The 16899-nt window shown below is 44.7% G+C and overlaps 1 pseudogene across 1 annotated transcript in view; it reads right to left on the reverse strand.

Moving 5' to 3' along the window:
- Nucleotides 1-13836, reverse strand: part of LOC306943832 (neurocan core protein-like) — a 61216-nt pseudogene extending 47380 nt beyond the window's left edge. The window contains exons 1-5 of the transcript XR_013792581.1: nt 13644-13836; nt 13078-13260; nt 7671-7845; nt 3716-3843; nt 1114-1401 (exon numbers count right to left, since the gene is read on the reverse strand). The product of XR_013792581.1 is annotated as a neurocan core protein-like (transcript). The remainder of the gene's footprint in view (nt 1-1113; nt 1402-3715; nt 3844-7670; nt 7846-13077; nt 13261-13643) is intronic.
- Between the last annotated feature and the right edge of the window lie 3063 nt (nt 13837-16899).

Genomic DNA, 16899 nt, shown 5'->3' on the forward strand with positions numbered 1-16899 from the left:
TCGCCTGGAAAGGCAAGATCCCCGGTACCAGACTCAAGGATGAGATGGAGGGATTACATCGACTCACTGGCCTTGGAACGCCTCGGGATCCCCCAGTAGGAGGTTACTATCTGGAGCTCTCTATTGGAGCTGTTGGCCCCGCGACCCGACTACGGATAAGCGGTTGAAGATGGATGTATGTATGTATGTGATACAGTTACCACTGTAGCAGTAAGCGTCGTAGAGGCTTGTGGTTCTATGTTACAGTGTTACAGTTACCTCTGTAGCAGTAAGCGTCGTATAGGCTTGTGGTTCTATGTTACAGTTACCTCTGTAGCAGTAAGCGTCGTATAGGCTTGTGGTTCTATGTTACAGTGTTACAGTTACCTTAGCATTAAGCGTCGTAGAGGCGTGTCGTTCTGTGTTCATGTTACCTCTGTAGCCGTAAGCGACGTAGAGGCTTGTGGTTCTGTGTTACAGTTACCTCTGTAGCAGTAAGCGTCATAGAGGCTTGTGGTTCTATGTTACAGTTACCTTAGCATTAAGCGTCGTAGAGGCTTGTGGTTCTATGTTACAGTTACCTTAGCATTAAGCGTCGTAGAGGCGTGTGGTTCTGTGTTCATGTTACCTCTGTAGCCGTAAGCGATGTAGAGGCTTGTGGTTCTGTGTTACAGTTACCTCTGTAGCAGTAAGCGTCATAGAGGCTTGTGGTTCTATGTTACAGTTACCTTAGCATTAAGCATCATAGAGGCTTGTGGTTCTATGTTACAGTTACCTTAGCATTAAGCGTCGTAGAGGCTTGTGGTTCTATGTTACAGTTACCTTAGCATTAAGCGTCGTAGAGGCTTGTGGTTCTATGTTACAGTTACCTTAGCATTAAGCGTCGTAGAGGCGTGTGGTTCTGTGTTCATGTTACCTCTGTAGCAGTAAGCGTCATAGAGGCTTGTGGTTCTATGTTACAGTTACCTTAGCATTAAGCGTCGTAGAGGCTTGTGGTTCTATGTTACAGTGTTACAGTTACCTCTGTAGCAGTAAGCGTCATAGAGGCTTGTGGTTCTATGTTACAGTTACCTTAGCATTAAGCGTCATAGAGGCATGTGGTTCTATGTTACAGTGTTACAGTGTTACAGTTACCTCTGTAGCAGTAAGCGTCGTAGAGGCCAGAGGTCTTGTCCGCCGTGCTGTTGAACGCCACAGTGTAGACCCCGGGCCGGTCTCCTCCGCAGTCCTCGCGGCGAGGCCGGCTGACCGGGTAGCGGACGCTGCCGTCAGACAGCCAGCCCGGCTGGCAGCTGTCCAGGCCGGCCTTCCACGCCAGGTAGAGCTGGCCCACCGTCGCCAGCTGTCCTCCCAAGGACACGCAGCGGTCCGAGGCCGACGACAGCGCCAGCCTCCCTGGGACGGAGTAATGGAACACCTCGCCTAGACAGAGGAGAGACAGACACAGCGGGGCGTGTGACTGAGTGTGAGGGAGTGGATTCAACCGTAGCAGCACACGTATTGTCGCTGTCGGGTGGAAAGCTTAATACTGTATGTAGGGACGTTAATTCTTATTGATAATGAGCACCTTATTTATCCTGCTTATTTGACCCGAGCTTTTATCGAGCCCACTATTTGGTGTTTAATAGTATTTTGTGGAAAGTCGTGAGACATCAAATTCTGAACAGAACTGCTGACCACATAATATTAAATTAATATGTTTTCCTATCATAAAATCAACCATTAATGAATGTGCAATAACTAAGTGTAAAGGGCTTCATATTATGAATAGTACTGTAATAATTACGATAAAATCTCCATGTCTCTTCAGCTCTTTAAATGTTTTTTTTTGTGGCTTTCGCCTTTATTTTATATTTTATGGAGGGACAGACAGTAGGCTGACAGGAAATGGGGAGAGAGATGGGGGGAAGACATGCAGTAAAGGCCGTCGGGATCAGGAGTCGAACCCGCGGCACACTGCCAGACTGGATTACCAGCCAAGGTGCCTGGACCACTGAGCCATGGCCCAGGCTCTTCAGCTCTTTATAAACAGCAAATGTATTTACCAAATTACCGGTAACCAAAAAAATATCACATTTTACTAGGGCCTTCAAATGCAGTACTTTTCTAGCAGACAGAAGGTTATAACATTTTTACTTTTGGAAAATGATATTGAAGAAACTGTAAACTGGTTAATGTGTGTACCGTCAATTTAAAAGCATAATTTTGTTTCACCCGGACAATGCTGGTTGGCAGGTATCAACACTCTTTTAGACCGACATGTTTGTGCCAGTGTGGGAAATTCTATGTATTTCTTGATCGCCTCTTGTCTTGATTGTTTAAACATGACGCCATGGGTTGCTATGCTCGATAACTGGCGCGATAAGCCCAAACCTTATTGATACCAGAGTACTCAATAGTTTTGTTATTGAGTTTGTAATGGGCTCGGGTTTCAAGGTCCATCTCTACAGTATGTCCAAAACTGTTTAAGTTGTTTTTAACCGTGTTTAATCCAGCTCTTGTTAATACTTTTCATTGTTCAATGTTTATAGAAACCCACAGTCTTGTTTTCTTCAAAAATTGTTTATGTACAATATACAACGCGTCGTGATCATCGTGAGCATCAAGCATTCTTTTGTTCTCCACTAAAAGCGAGGTGGAAACAGCAACATTGTCAGCTGGGTTGCAAATGACTCAGGCACATATTAATATGGACCACAAGACTTCATTTTACATTTTAATTATCTCAAAAACAGGTTGGCCTAAAGTCAAAATTATTTCATCATTGTAATCTCCCAAGACATCTGCATCTTTACTCCAGATGGTCTTCTGCACAAAAACAAAAACAAACTTGTGACTTTTGATTTAATTTGCTCGTTATGCGTCCAACCTGTGTTGTATCTGGGAGTTAAAGAAATGAAGGCCACATGATAACATTGTTACATATCATTAAGATACTGAATCTCATTGACATCAGTGAAGTACAGAAATAAGATAATGTTTAGTGTCAACTGACAGCTGCGCTGTCCTGATGGTCTTTTTATGTACTTATTTTATATTATTAGTGGAACAAGTTTTGTAATACATGTCTCTAACTGTCAGGTCACCAGCCTGGCAACAGGAAGTGTGTGTGCGGGTGTGTGTGTGTGTGTGTGTGTGTGTGTGTGTGTGTGTGTGTGTGTGTGTGTGTGTGTGTGTGTGTGTGTGTGTGTGTGTGTGTGTGTGTGTGTGTGTGTGTGTGTGTGTGTTTGCGAGCGCGCATCCACCTGTTTCTGCCCATCTGTTGAGAGTGACCATGAACTTGTGGTTTAAAAGTCAACAATATAAAGTCTGCCTATATAAAGTCGACAATATACTGCCCTGCCCTGCTGTGCTGTAAAGTATGTGCACACATTTTGTTGTCTACTAATAATACTACAAAGTTAGAATTACAATTAGGAAAAGATACAGGTTGGATCCAGGGTTAGGATTACAGAAGATATTTAGAGGTTTTATGCCTGATTTATACTTAATTGTGACACATTGTGAGCTTGTAGATCTGCTATTTTTCCAGCTTTAGGCTTACAATAATAATGGCCATTTTTTTAAATGCCATTCATAAAATCACTATCCTAAAAAAAAAATAATGCAACATGTGTGTGTATATGTGTGTATATGTGTTCTGCATACTTGGCTGCTGTGTCGCAAGACAAATTTCAGTGTGAACTGACAATAAAGTACTATATCATATCATATCATATGTTCACAATTCACATACCATCCATTTCTGTGGCAAAACAGTACACATCGAACATCTCGTTGGGGTCTTTCTTCCCATAGCTCAGCAGTCCAGCGTAGTACTCCTTGCGTCCATAGCAACCAGTCTCTGGTGAGTGGACCAGATATCTGTAGAGAGAGAGAGCGGGGACAGCCATCATCATCATCATCATCATCATCATCATGATGATGATGATGATGATGGCTACTGCTTTGATCTTTTATGCCTCTAGTACAAATGCAACCAAATGGAGCCTAAGGGTCCATTTGTACCCCCTTGTTTCCTTCTTCTTCTTCTTCTTCTTCTTCTTCTTCTTCTTAAATGTTTTTTTGTTGTGGCTTTCGCCTTTATTTTATATTTTTTATGGAGGGACAGACAGTAGGCTGACAGGAAATGGGGAGAGAGATGGGGGGGAAGACATACAGTAAGGCCGTAGGGATCGGGAGTCGAACCCGCGGCACACTGCCAGACTGGATTACCAGCCAAGGTGCCTGGACCACTGAGCCATGGCCCAGGCCTTCTTCTTTTTCGTTTTGGGTCTGAAACATTTGGGGTCTGAAACGTTTGCAGCAAGGTCATGATTTCCACTGAGGTTACCCAGTAAAATACCAACTCTGAAAGTGTAGCCTACGAATGGAGCCACGCAGATCCGCTGTGGTCCATTTGTACACTTTCGGAGTTACAAATGCATAAATGAACACTATAGATTTGACTGTGTACTAACACAGTAGTACTTGAATGTACCATTATGTACCATTCTCCATTATGCATAAAGAAATTCAGAGAGAAAGGAGCGCGTCTGTTTGGCAAAAAGAAAAAATCCCCAATAAGATGCCATCCTATATTACAATTGAAAACATGTGCCCAAAAGCACGCACAGGAACAAAAGGCACCAGCTACTACGTCACTGACACGCTGCAACACGCTGCAACACACACTGCAACAACACACTAACACGTCACACACTTACCCTCCGCGTCGATCCACGGCTATCTCCTCATGTCGCGCCGCACGGCCACACTCGACACCAGCCGCGTAAAAATTGTCATCGCACTGCCACTAAAGCCGGCTCCCGTCCACACTCGCAAACAATATCAATATCAATAATAAACACAAACACGCCACAAGCACCGACACCCCCGCCTAATTTGTTGCCACGTCTATGAAAACAAGCACAGAAAAAATGCCATTCAACACGCTACTTACACACACTACCACTCGCTTACAATACGCGGACCTGGCAACACTACATTCCCTCTCCCATTGGCTCACAGCCTACCACGTGACCCACACAGGGAGGGAGACGATTGCGTGATGCTTCTATGTACAGGATTCTATAGGTCACCACTTTTGGTGTGACACACACACGGCTTCTGTTTACTAGAAGAAGAAGAACTACACAGCGCACACTCTGATTCTAACTTGGACACTTACCATAATGCTAACACGACCGCGTCGACACCTGGCGTGGTACAAGCGGGACAAACCCAGGCGCATATATGGATACCAACAACAACACTACACGCACACGCGCGCGCTGCAACAACAAACAGCTACGTACAGTGTGTGTGTGCGTGCGTGCGTGCGCGGGGGGGGGGAATTTGGATCGCCTCGCGATGCCGCGACAATGGCACTACACTACACAGGGCTCGCCAGTGCCACTACGTACTCGCATTTGCGCCTTACAATATCACCGTGCGAATTGTAACATTCACTTCAGTCCTTACCTTTTCTCTCACATTGTTTTCTTAGCTTTGTGACTGACCAATGAGAAGCAGATTGTATTGTCTGCAAAGCAACTATGTGTCTGTCACAAATAAAAGTTCTGTCCTGCAAGCCCATGTCATGTCAACACACACAAGGCAGCTGTGCGCGCGGTGACTCCTGCAAATTACACTGACCCAATATTATTTTGTACAACCTAGCAAAGCATAACATATGATGGTTTGGAGAATAGGCTGGTCTCTCTTTTTACAAGACATACGCCATTGCATACAGGTTCTCAACCTTTTTAATTTCAAGGACCCCCATAACTCTGACAGTAAAACCAAATGGACCCATAAGAGTCCCATTTGATTCCATTTGTACAGTATCAGAGTTAAAAGTTATAAAACAGTCCATTTGGTTCCATTTGTACACTCTCAGAGTTACACACCTGTAGGGTCCACTTGGTTCCATTTGTACACTCTCAGAGTTACAGACCTATCATGGGTCCATTTGGAACCCCCTCAAGGAACCATGAGGGTCCCTGGATCACACCTTTGAGAGCCACTGCTTTCAAAAAATACATAACTAATATAGAGCATATTTGATCAATTTAATGTTAGGCTACAGATTATTTTGACATCTGAAATTAACAGAACCGCCCACGCACGACACATGCACGACGTGCACGCGCATGTCCACATCCACATGCACGCGCGCATGTGTCCTCTTTTTGCTCATTCAGAATATGGTATGCCTACACACTTAAAATAATGCAAACACGCAAATTGGATAAGAACAACAACACTACACGCGCGCGCGCGCATGCGCTGCAACACAAAACAGCTGCATAAAACGCGTGTCACTGAGGACTTCTGTATCTGTGGACTTCTGTATCGCAACGCGGGGCAACGCAACTCTGGGATGAGCGGGCCGAAGGCCCGCGAAATTCTAGTTTGGTACAAATGGGAGACAAAATTACATGGCACAAAAAAGGAAGACACCAAGGCACTCTTGTGGAAAAATGTAAAAGCCCATAATAGTGTGGCTAGCATGGAAAGAATTCAATAAATAAATACACCTTTCAGGTTACAATACCTTCATCAGGGTGACTAAACCATTCTAATGCCATGCTGCATTAGCCATACTATTAAATGTTTCCCACAAGAGTGCCTTGATGGTCTCTCCCCTTTTTTTGAGTGGTGTAAACGGTAACCACTCCTACGACTGGCTTTGTTAGTTTACGTGTCTGTCTGTCTGTCTGTCTGTCTGTCTGTCTGTCTGTGCTCAAAAAATGAGCATGGTTGCTATGGTCACCCAGTTCACACGGGTGTGATTTCATTACGTCAGACATTACGTCAGACCACAGCTGATCAGTCTATATAAGACCTTACACCACTCAGTTCACACGGGTGTGATTTTTGCCATTATCCTGCAGAGTTTATGCATTTGTTTTCAATTTAAACTGTTACTGTATTTATCCAGGCAGGTTGACAAAAATAAATAATAATATTTAGGTATAAGGAGGATAATGGACTAGCAGAACATCAGTGGACAATAAAAATAAAGGCGCAGTACATGATGTTTTAGGTTTTAATAGAATAGAACCCTGTTAATGAACAGACACTCAGAAGATAGAGCTAGTTTTAACCAAAGCAATATCACTTACACTAACTTTAAAATCAGGAAATAAAGTACAGCAGCAATCTATAAGCCAGTGTTCGTGGCCCACCCATCTGACCACTTAACCCATTTTGGGCGGGAACCCCTTTTGGTGTTAGCATTATGTTATGCTTTAGCTATTTTTAAAATCAAAGAACCACCGACATAGAAACATAGCTTTTTCAGAAAACCGTCAGGATGTAGAAGACATTTTTAGAATCTGATCTCAGGTCAAAATGGGTTAAGCGGGCAGATGGGTGGATGTTATTTTTATGATGAGTCGCTTGAGAATGAATGAATGCGATATCATCATTCAAAACCTTAGTGTTTTGCAAATTATTTGGGGGCCCACTTGCAATATTGTCACGCCCACCAGTGGGCCCCGGCCCACAGGTTGATAACCAGCAATCAAAGCAATGCATGAGCATTATAGCGTGAAGCCTGACTTATAACTTAACAGAAAACAAACTTGATACAGTATACTGAAATAAAGTACAAAAAAAGACCCCCAAGATTGTACTTAAGTTGCAGCACTTGAGTAAATGTACACAGTTTTCACAGCAGTTGGGAGTGACACAGCAGGACTTACCGTACGGTCTGGTCTGCCAGCCAGCTGGCTGCACAGCTGGTGTAGCCGTCGTAGAACGCCGCCCAGAGCTGTGGTGGAGTGGCGATCTGCGCCGAGTTCTCCTGACAGGCCCGCTGGGCGTCGGCGAAGGAGAGAGCGTAGCGCGTGCCTGGGGTCTGATAGTGGAACACCACACCTAGACACACACACACACACACAGTGGGAGGGGGGGTGATGGACCGGTGAGGGTACAAATGCAACCAAATGTGACCATTTTGGTTACATTTGTTCGCTTTTTTTGTTTGGTGATGGCAAGATAACCGTGTCCACTGCGGACAGTAAAGTCCTAACGGAAAGCATATACAAATGGAACCAAAGGGGTTCCATTTGCAGCCTCTCAGACTTACAAATGAATACATATTGACGTGGCGGACACAAACTAGCAATTAATAACCTCAAACCCCTAGCCTCCCTATTTTGGGGCCGAACATTCAGCAAAGATAGCTGCAGATAAGTGTAGATCTTGCAGATCGTCTATTTTTCGATGTTTAGTGTACAGCAAAAACAGGAGGGGACCTAGTATAGACCCCCGGGGGACTCCAGTCAACTATTGTTGGACCTTGTACTTGTTAATACTTTTCATTGGTACAATATCTAGATATAAATGCACCACGTCTCTGTCTGTCTGTACGTCTGTCTGTATGTGTGTACGGCTGTAATGCATGTAACTCAGGAACCGTTCGCCCCATCGACACGCGCGTTCCACACCCCCACAGGGAGTGCAACGCCTGGTGTCGAGTCGGTTGGACCCGCGGTTGTCCAGAAGGCCTCTGCCTGGGCTCTGAGCTCCATATTCTGACATCACAACACTCCATATTTGGGCATGCCTGCCATCACAATACTCCATATTTGGGCATGCCTAACACAGAACTCCATAGGAATAAAGAGAGATGACAGATACGGAAATCTCCATATATGGGCATAAAGGGGACACAGACAGAACGGGTACTCTGACACGGGTACAACGGGTATTGCACAGAGGGTGGTGGGGCATGAATCTCCAACTTCCATCGTTACAGACTCAGAGCTCTACAGCTGGGCTCCAGTCTAGTATTTTATAATACCCACAGACATAGGCCTACGTAACCACTTGTCACCTAATTTGGGCATGTCACATCGTGATGCGTAGTGAGCTTGTAGAGGGGCTATTTGCGGTGCTTTAGCACAGTGGTTTTCAACCAGTGGTCCGGGGACCACCAGTGGTCTTTGAAGGGGGTCCAGGTGGTCCCCAGCTAAATGACGGAGAGTTGGTAACCAAATGGACCCTTATTAGATCTTTAACTCTTGAGAGTGTAAGATTTGATTTTACGCTCTCAAGAGTTACATTATTGTTAAACATCTGCATTACTTATTTTACAAGAATTCTACACAATAGAGAAAGCAAAAGAATATTGTTATTTTGATCATTTGCCTGTTATCTCTCCTAATGGTACCAACATCAATACAACATGGAATTGTGGACAAAACACTATCCGACGATAACAAAACATTGTTTAGTTTCTGAATGCCACAGACGAAAAACAGTCTAAGTCCACACTATTTATCCATAATGTATAAATGATAGATAAGGGGTCAGGACAACGAGGCCTTTTCGTGGAGGGGTCAGAATAAAATTTGGACTTAGACTGTTTTTCGTCTGTGGTACTCAGTGGTCCGTAGCTCAAATGCCAAATCAATAATTGAACCACTGCTGTAGCATGACACTGTCATAAGATGAAGTGTAACGTAGGCCATTCTCTTCAATGAAGAAAAAATAAAAATAAAAGTTTAAATGTGGAGTCATAAGGTTTCTGGCCGACAGCAAGGATCTAGGGTTTAAGTGGTTAATTGATCCATGGATGCATTTCAGAATCAATAGATGCCCGCGCGGTGCACGATGACCAATGGATTGGGCTTTTTAACTCTAGGATTTCATGGTCGGCCGACCGCGGCGAGAAACTGTCATTGGTATTCAGTTACGGATAATTAGTCACAGATAATGAAAATACAAACACAGACAGCAGCGGGCGGGGAATGTTGTGATTAATGTAATTAAAGATAATATTACATGATATTGAAAAGATGAAGCTGGTCGATACCGGCGGTGCTTTCACACCGAGAACAGCAAATGGAAATTCATGCAAGGAAGAATCCCCCAGCCCCCCCCCCCCCCCCCCGGTTTCCAAACCCTATACACTTTATCTGTATCTCCATCTACAGTATATGATGGTACAGCCAACCCTGAGAGTGAAAAGGCCTGTAAATCTATTTATTTTCCAGTCCGTTTCGCTTCCACACAAGCTTTTCACTCGGTCTATCTGAAGCACTTTCAATTATCCGTTCTTTGGGGGTTGAAAATAGCTGATCTATACAAGCTCAAAACAACTATGTGCGTGCGTGCGTGCGTGCGTGCGTGCGTGCGTGCGTGCGTGCGTGCGTGCGTGCGTACGCGCATGTGTGACCTTGTATATAGGCTATTTTCGGTGCACGACACTAAAGCTTTTCAATCTTGCCTGAAATTGTTTGTCCAATAATTGACGGCAACAAACAACCTTAAGGTTGGTTAAACGGCAAAGGCTCCACAAAATTAGTCCCATGCAGCCTATACATACAGTAAGTAAGTAATTAAGTAAGTAAGTAAGTAAGTAAGTAAGTAAGTAAGTAAACCCATAGGGCAGGAGCCTATCTCCTGTTTCTGTAGCATGAGGCAGCTTGATGTACACCCCTGGACATGACACTAGAATGTCACAGGGACTTACCCCTAATTAAATTTTTTGGGGGGTCTTTGGTATGACCCGGCCAGGGATCGAACCCCAACCTCCCAGTCTCAGGGCGGACACTCTAACCACAAGGCACTGAGCCCTGGCTGTATACAGTGCAGGCCTGGAATGAAATTATTATCAACAGAACAAACACATATATGAAAGGCAAACGGAAAGCCGCAGGTGCTAAATATTAGGTTATGCCATTCCAGGAAGGGCCCTGACAACTCTATCACCCTTGCAGGCTGTTCAATACTTAACGGTGGCCAGCTTTGGTTATATAGCAGGTGGACACAAGCCCTCTGAATCAACAACACAATTACATTAGGCTTACCATACGTCCTCTTTTGCCCGGACAAGTCCTCTTTTGGGGGGCTGTCCGGGGTTATTTTATAAATTCCTTCAAATGTCCGGGGTTTTACACGTATCTATGTACACTCACAGACCATTCAGACCAAAGTGTATTACAATGCACGTTCAATGGTTCGTAGTGGAAAAACACTGTGGGAGGCGGACTTTCAGCCCAAACCCCTGAATGTGTATTATTCATAACTGCATGCGCGCTGACAGCACTGGTCCCGATAGCAGATCAGAGAAAGGCTCGCTGCTGCTCCGCTGTTGCAGGGCTGCATAGACTGTTGTCTCTTGCTCTCCGTGAGGAAAGCTTGAATTGCAAAAGAACTATCTCATCATTGACATGCAGAAAAAGTAGGCTACTGTTTTCTTAGCTTTGTGACTGACCAATGAGAAGCAGATTGTATTGTCTGCAAAGGAACTATGTGTCTGTCACAAATAAAAGTTGTCCTGCAAGCCCATGTCAACAACACAGACAAGGCAGCTGTGCGCGAGGTGAGTCCTTCTGCAAATTAAATTGACCCAATATTATTTTGTACAACCAAGCAACGCATAAGATAATATGATGGTTTGGAGATTAGGCTGGTCTCTCTTTTTATAAGAGAAGCCATTGCATACAGGTTCTCAAACCTTTTAATTTCAAGGACCCCCATAACTCTGAGAGTAAAACCAAATTCCATTCCAGATTCCATTTGTACAGTATCAGAGTTAAAAGTTATTAAACTAATTAAAGGGTCCATTTGGTTCCATTTGTACTAGTTAAACTCTCGTAGTTACAGACCTGTAAGGGTCCATTTGGTTCCATTTGTACACTCTCAGAGTTACAGACCTGTAAGGGTCCATTTGGTTCCATTTGTACACTCTCAGAGTTACAGACCTGTAAGGGTCCATTTGGGTCCATGTGTTACACTCTCAGAGTTACAGACCTGTAAGGGTCCATTTGGGTCCATGTGTTACACTCTCGGAGTTACAGACCTGTAAGGGTCCATTTGGTTCCATTTGTACACTCTCGGAGTTACAGACCTGTAAGGGTCCATTTGGTTCCATTTGTACACTCTCAGAGTTACAGACCTGTAAGGGTCCATTTGGTTCCATTTGTACACTCTCAGAGTTACAGACCTGTAAGGGTCCATTTGGTTCCATTTGTACACTCTCAGAGTTACAGACCTGTAAGGGTCCATTTGGGTCCATGTGTTACACTCTCAGAGTTAGACCTATAATGGGTCCATTTGGAACCCCTTCAAGGAACCATGAGGGTCCCTGGATCACACCTTTGAGAGCCACTGTAATATAGAGCATATTTGATTAAATTTAGGAGCATACCATTTGTTTTTGTTATAGATTATTTTGACATGTTATAGATAATTTTAACCCTAACCCAAACAGAACCGCGCACGCACGACACATGCACACGCACGACGTGCACGTGCACATGCACGCGCACATGCACGCGCGCATGTGTCCTCTTTTTGGTCATTCAGAATATGGTAACCCTAAATTACATTGTAACTTCAAGTTCATTTTCCGTGCACCAATTCATTGACAAAATCTTTAAAATAGCTCATAAACACCCCTCCTCCTCTGATGTGCTTGGTATCCTCCCAATCAATTGCCAGCAGCACTGCAGAGGATAAAGACCGGTGGTGACCAATAATCTATAAACCTTTTTCACTGTTTCAATAAACCGCCATTGTTTAAAACCATTGCAGTGTCCTTGTTATATTGTTTCTGAATGCATTCAGATAATACTATGTTTAAACAAGTAACAGACGCTACTTAAAGATGGTGATTAACTATTGAAGGCAGCTGTGCAGTGTGCGTGCGTGCATGTGTGTGTGTGTGTGTGTGTGTGTGTGTGTGTGTGTGTGTGTGTGTGTGTGTGTGTGTGTGTGTGTGCGCAAAGTTTCTCATTACTGTGACACTCCTCATTATGTATTGTATATGTACTGTAGGATTGTATATTCATTCTGCCTTTGCCCCAACTGTCTTAATTTCTGAAAACTATACAGAAATGTACAAATGAAAGCCCTGGATCACAGCAGGATTCAAAAATAGCATAGCTACACAAAGTGACATGCTACGGGCTCGTATATCTGGTATATTTGAATAGTCAACGCATAAAATAATGGTTAAAGTGGTTAATATCTAAAATAACACAGTTGCTTTCACGGTCTTAATGGGTTAATGCATTGGGGGTCCTTGAGAAGAAGAAGAAGAAGAAGAAGAAGAAGACCTATAGACAATGACTTGTTTATGTCATGGTTCGTACTCACCAGTGACTGCCAGGGCCACCGTGTCTCTCTCGTAGTCGTTACCCATGGCAACCTGACAGCGGTAAGTGCCCGAGTCGTTGGTCCGGAGGCGCTGGATCTCCATGGTAGCGTTCAGGGCGTTGGCAGCGTAGCCTGGCAGCCTGACGCGCCCGATGAAGGCCTTGTTCACCTTGATGACATCACCTATGGCACCGAGAGGCGTCCTTCGTTAGCGAAATTCACATTTAACATATTTATTGGCGTTCACATTTAACAAGAAATTCTTGAACACAAACAATAGTAGCTAATCTTCAGAAACTCAACAAGTACTTCAGGATACAGATCACGGGTACAGGAAACATATCGCCTCCTCCATATATGGTGACTGCCAATTATCGCAGACACTGAACAGAATTTTGCCAATGCCTTAGCACTTGGCTGATTTATGGACTGATTTATGGACATTACCGAGGCTTGCACATAATATGAACAAAGGCAGTTTACATTTATACATACCATAATGGGAGTTCTTGAAATTAAAATGTTTGAGAACCATCGGAAAAAGAAAAAGGATTTGATCGTCTTACCCCGTGCAGAGAGAACGGTCTGCTCCAGAGGGGGCCCCTGCTGTCCCCTGGCTGGTTGCCAGGACCGGGTCCAGAGGACACGTGGTGGTGGTGGTGCTGGGCTGTCGGAGCGGGGCTGGAGGGTGAAGGCACAGGGCAGCAGAGCCCTGCCGGCCAGGGTCTCTCGCACCGTGGCGTGGGTGACCTTACGCATGGTCACTGCAGAGGAGGCTGTGGACGGAAACACAACGTACGTGCAGGGGGAGAATGGGTTAGACACGCTGTTAGTGCACTTAAGCTGCTTTGTAAGCAGCATGTATTTATTTGAACCAAAAAGAAAAAAAAACTTTTTTAGTTTAGGCTCCTGCTTGATAAATTGCTCATATGTCCTTGCGGTGCAGACAACATTGTGTAATGAATCTTGCACAGCTATTCCTCGTCAGACTCCTTGAAAGCTATACGTGTTTCCAAACAGCTGGACTGCATTTCTTTTTTTTACCTTCCTCATTGACCATGAACCACTCTGTTTCCCTCATGTTGGCTGGTAGCTGATCTAAACGTACCACGGCCTCCATTTGTACACTCTCAGAGTTACACACCTGTACGGGGGCCATTTGGAACCCAAGGACACTCTGAGACCCACTGGCATAGCACAGTGTTCCCAGTAACCCAGGTACGCACAATATAAGCAGCACATTGACTCTGTTTGACACGAATGGAACAGCGCCTTCATTAGTATCAGCAGTAACACCTGTGAAAGAAGTAGGGAAGGGGCTCAATTTCCTTTCTAAATGGCGCGTGTGCTCCATGCTCCATCGCACCACGGTATTGCGCGTCGACAACAGCAGGCCGACTAAGCTCACAACGTACCGCAAGCTTGTATACGTTGTAAGACACAATCGTGTGACGAATAATAAACTGGTAGTAACTGAGAGTGAGTTTTATTTTATTTGTTTTAGGCGACAGTGCACCTCTGTAAAGGAAGAGGTGTGCATTGGATTTTTATAACAGGACAAAACTAATTAAAAAAAAACATTCACTGGCACAGTAATGGTTTCATCTGGATAATCTCATTTTCATTCTTTTATGTTCATCGTTGGAAGGCAAAATCATAACTGGAACAAAAACACGATTAAGCGAACAGACTTATTTACTAAAGTTCAAATTAGCACAAGGAGAAGAAAGTACGATCCTTATTATTATTTTCCCGGCAGGGAGGCTTTACATCATGGTAACTTTCAACGGATCAAGAGACTGCTGGGAGACGTTCGTGACAGACAGACGCACATTCCATGGCTGTGCCGGGCTAATGGCTTACGTGACTTTGTCTGCCAAGTGCAGCGGAGGAGGTGCATGGAGGCTGCTTGCTCCTCTCCCACTGAGGCGTCTGCTAACAAGACCTCGGGGATTCATTAGCGACTTCACACGCACAGTTTGTCGCAGGAAACCCAGAAATAATTTGTTTCCCCATTCCTGCAATGGAACGCCGCACCGGCCAATAATGAGGCTGCCACAAACTCAGGCGCGCACGCACGCACGCACGCACGCACGCACGCACGCACGCACGCACGCACGCACGCACACAATGACTAATGACTAATAATAACTAATATCGCACCACAATGACTAATGACTAATAATAACTAATATCGCACCTGGGGAGATGATTCACTTTAATCACTTTAGGTAACACACACACACACACACACACACACACACACACACACACACACACACACACACACACACACACACACACACACACACATAGAATGTGTATACAAGTGTGCATATGATATTTATCTTGGAGTTCGGCTCTGCTACATTTTTCTCCCTGCTCGGCACGATTAAACACCATCATAAAACATTAAGAGCAGGGAGATAGATATACAATAAAACCCCCCATGGGGAGCATAAATAACAGAGCCCACTGGTGGTGCTGGGGTGGTGGTGGGAGCAAACATCACATAACAACCAGGAACCATATGCAGAAGGCAGGAAGAGAATGCAGTCTAGTGATCTTAAGTAGCCCGCCCAATTGGTCAGCTGACTGCCACCATCAGCGAATGACGTGTGGGACTTGCACACACTTATACACCCACATAGTAAAGCAGCATATTAACCCCTTGAGTATTATGTATGCACCCTTGAGCACGGCATGAAACCCCTCGAGTAGATCTGACTGAACTAACTCCGCAAGCTACGCATCATATATATATATATATTGTATTTAATTTTTTTTAGTAAGTGGTAAATATTTGTGCATTCTGATAGTAATCAGTGCTATAGAGCGTTTGCTCAGTAACAGGAGGGTCTCCCTGTTTGTACAGCTCTTTAACCGTTTCCGTCCATCCGACATGTCCGCGCGTCATAGGGAATCCAATCGACGCATCCATAGGACGTGTGTCCTCAATGTTATGAGATGAGATTCAATGTATTGTCAAAGTACAGTACAAGTACAGCACGATCAGGCGAGAGAAGAATATTCTGAATTTTTTCCTTTTTTTTTCCAGTCGGACTCTCGGCCACCGCACGCTTCGCTCTTCAGTCATATTAGCTTACCGTTCACTAGCCTGTCACTAGCCTGCGTGGCAGAAAGAATGCCTCGTATCTGCTCATCTAGGGCGCTCTCCGTGGTTTTGATCTGATGGATATACAACGCTGGTACTAATGGTTGTTGTAGATGACTCAATTCTATAATGTTGTGCCCCAAATTGGGACACTATGGTGAAAGCACAGACAGAGACCTCTCTCTGATCTGTAATGTGGTATGATATCAGGTAAAAGGCCTAAGGGCAGTGTGTGTGTGTGTGTGTGTGTGTGTGTGTGTGTGTGTGTGTGTGTGTGTGTGTGTGTGTGTGTGTGTGTGTGTGTGTGTGTGTGTGCAGCAATGGCGGCACAGTGGAACGCCGGTGGACGCCAACTTTGTTTTGTTCTTTAACATCTAACAACCACACCCGTTCTAACTATGACCGTTAATGTAGTGGATGCAGCTTTTGGAACTTTTGCAGTGGACCCGGTGACTTTCCTGCTGTGTGTCGGTCCGCCATCGGGGCAGCGGTGTGTGGACTTCCCGGCCCATGAGAGTGTGGAGGGCGCAGCGTCACCAGGAGAGACCCGGTAAAGGCTCATACATAGTCTGGATTTTCGGTGGTTAGGTGACCACCGAACTACAACATGACGTCACGAGCCGCGGTGAAGAGCAAACCACCGCCACCGCTCCAGCCCTTCTCTCTGTTTTTACTCACCACCGCTCAACGTTATTTCAGCTCCGGTG

Source organism: Electrona antarctica (assembly GCF_951216825.1).
Source record: "Electrona antarctica genome assembly, chromosome: 19".
Classification (NCBI taxonomy): Eukaryota; Metazoa; Chordata; class Actinopteri; order Myctophiformes; family Myctophidae; genus Electrona; species Electrona antarctica.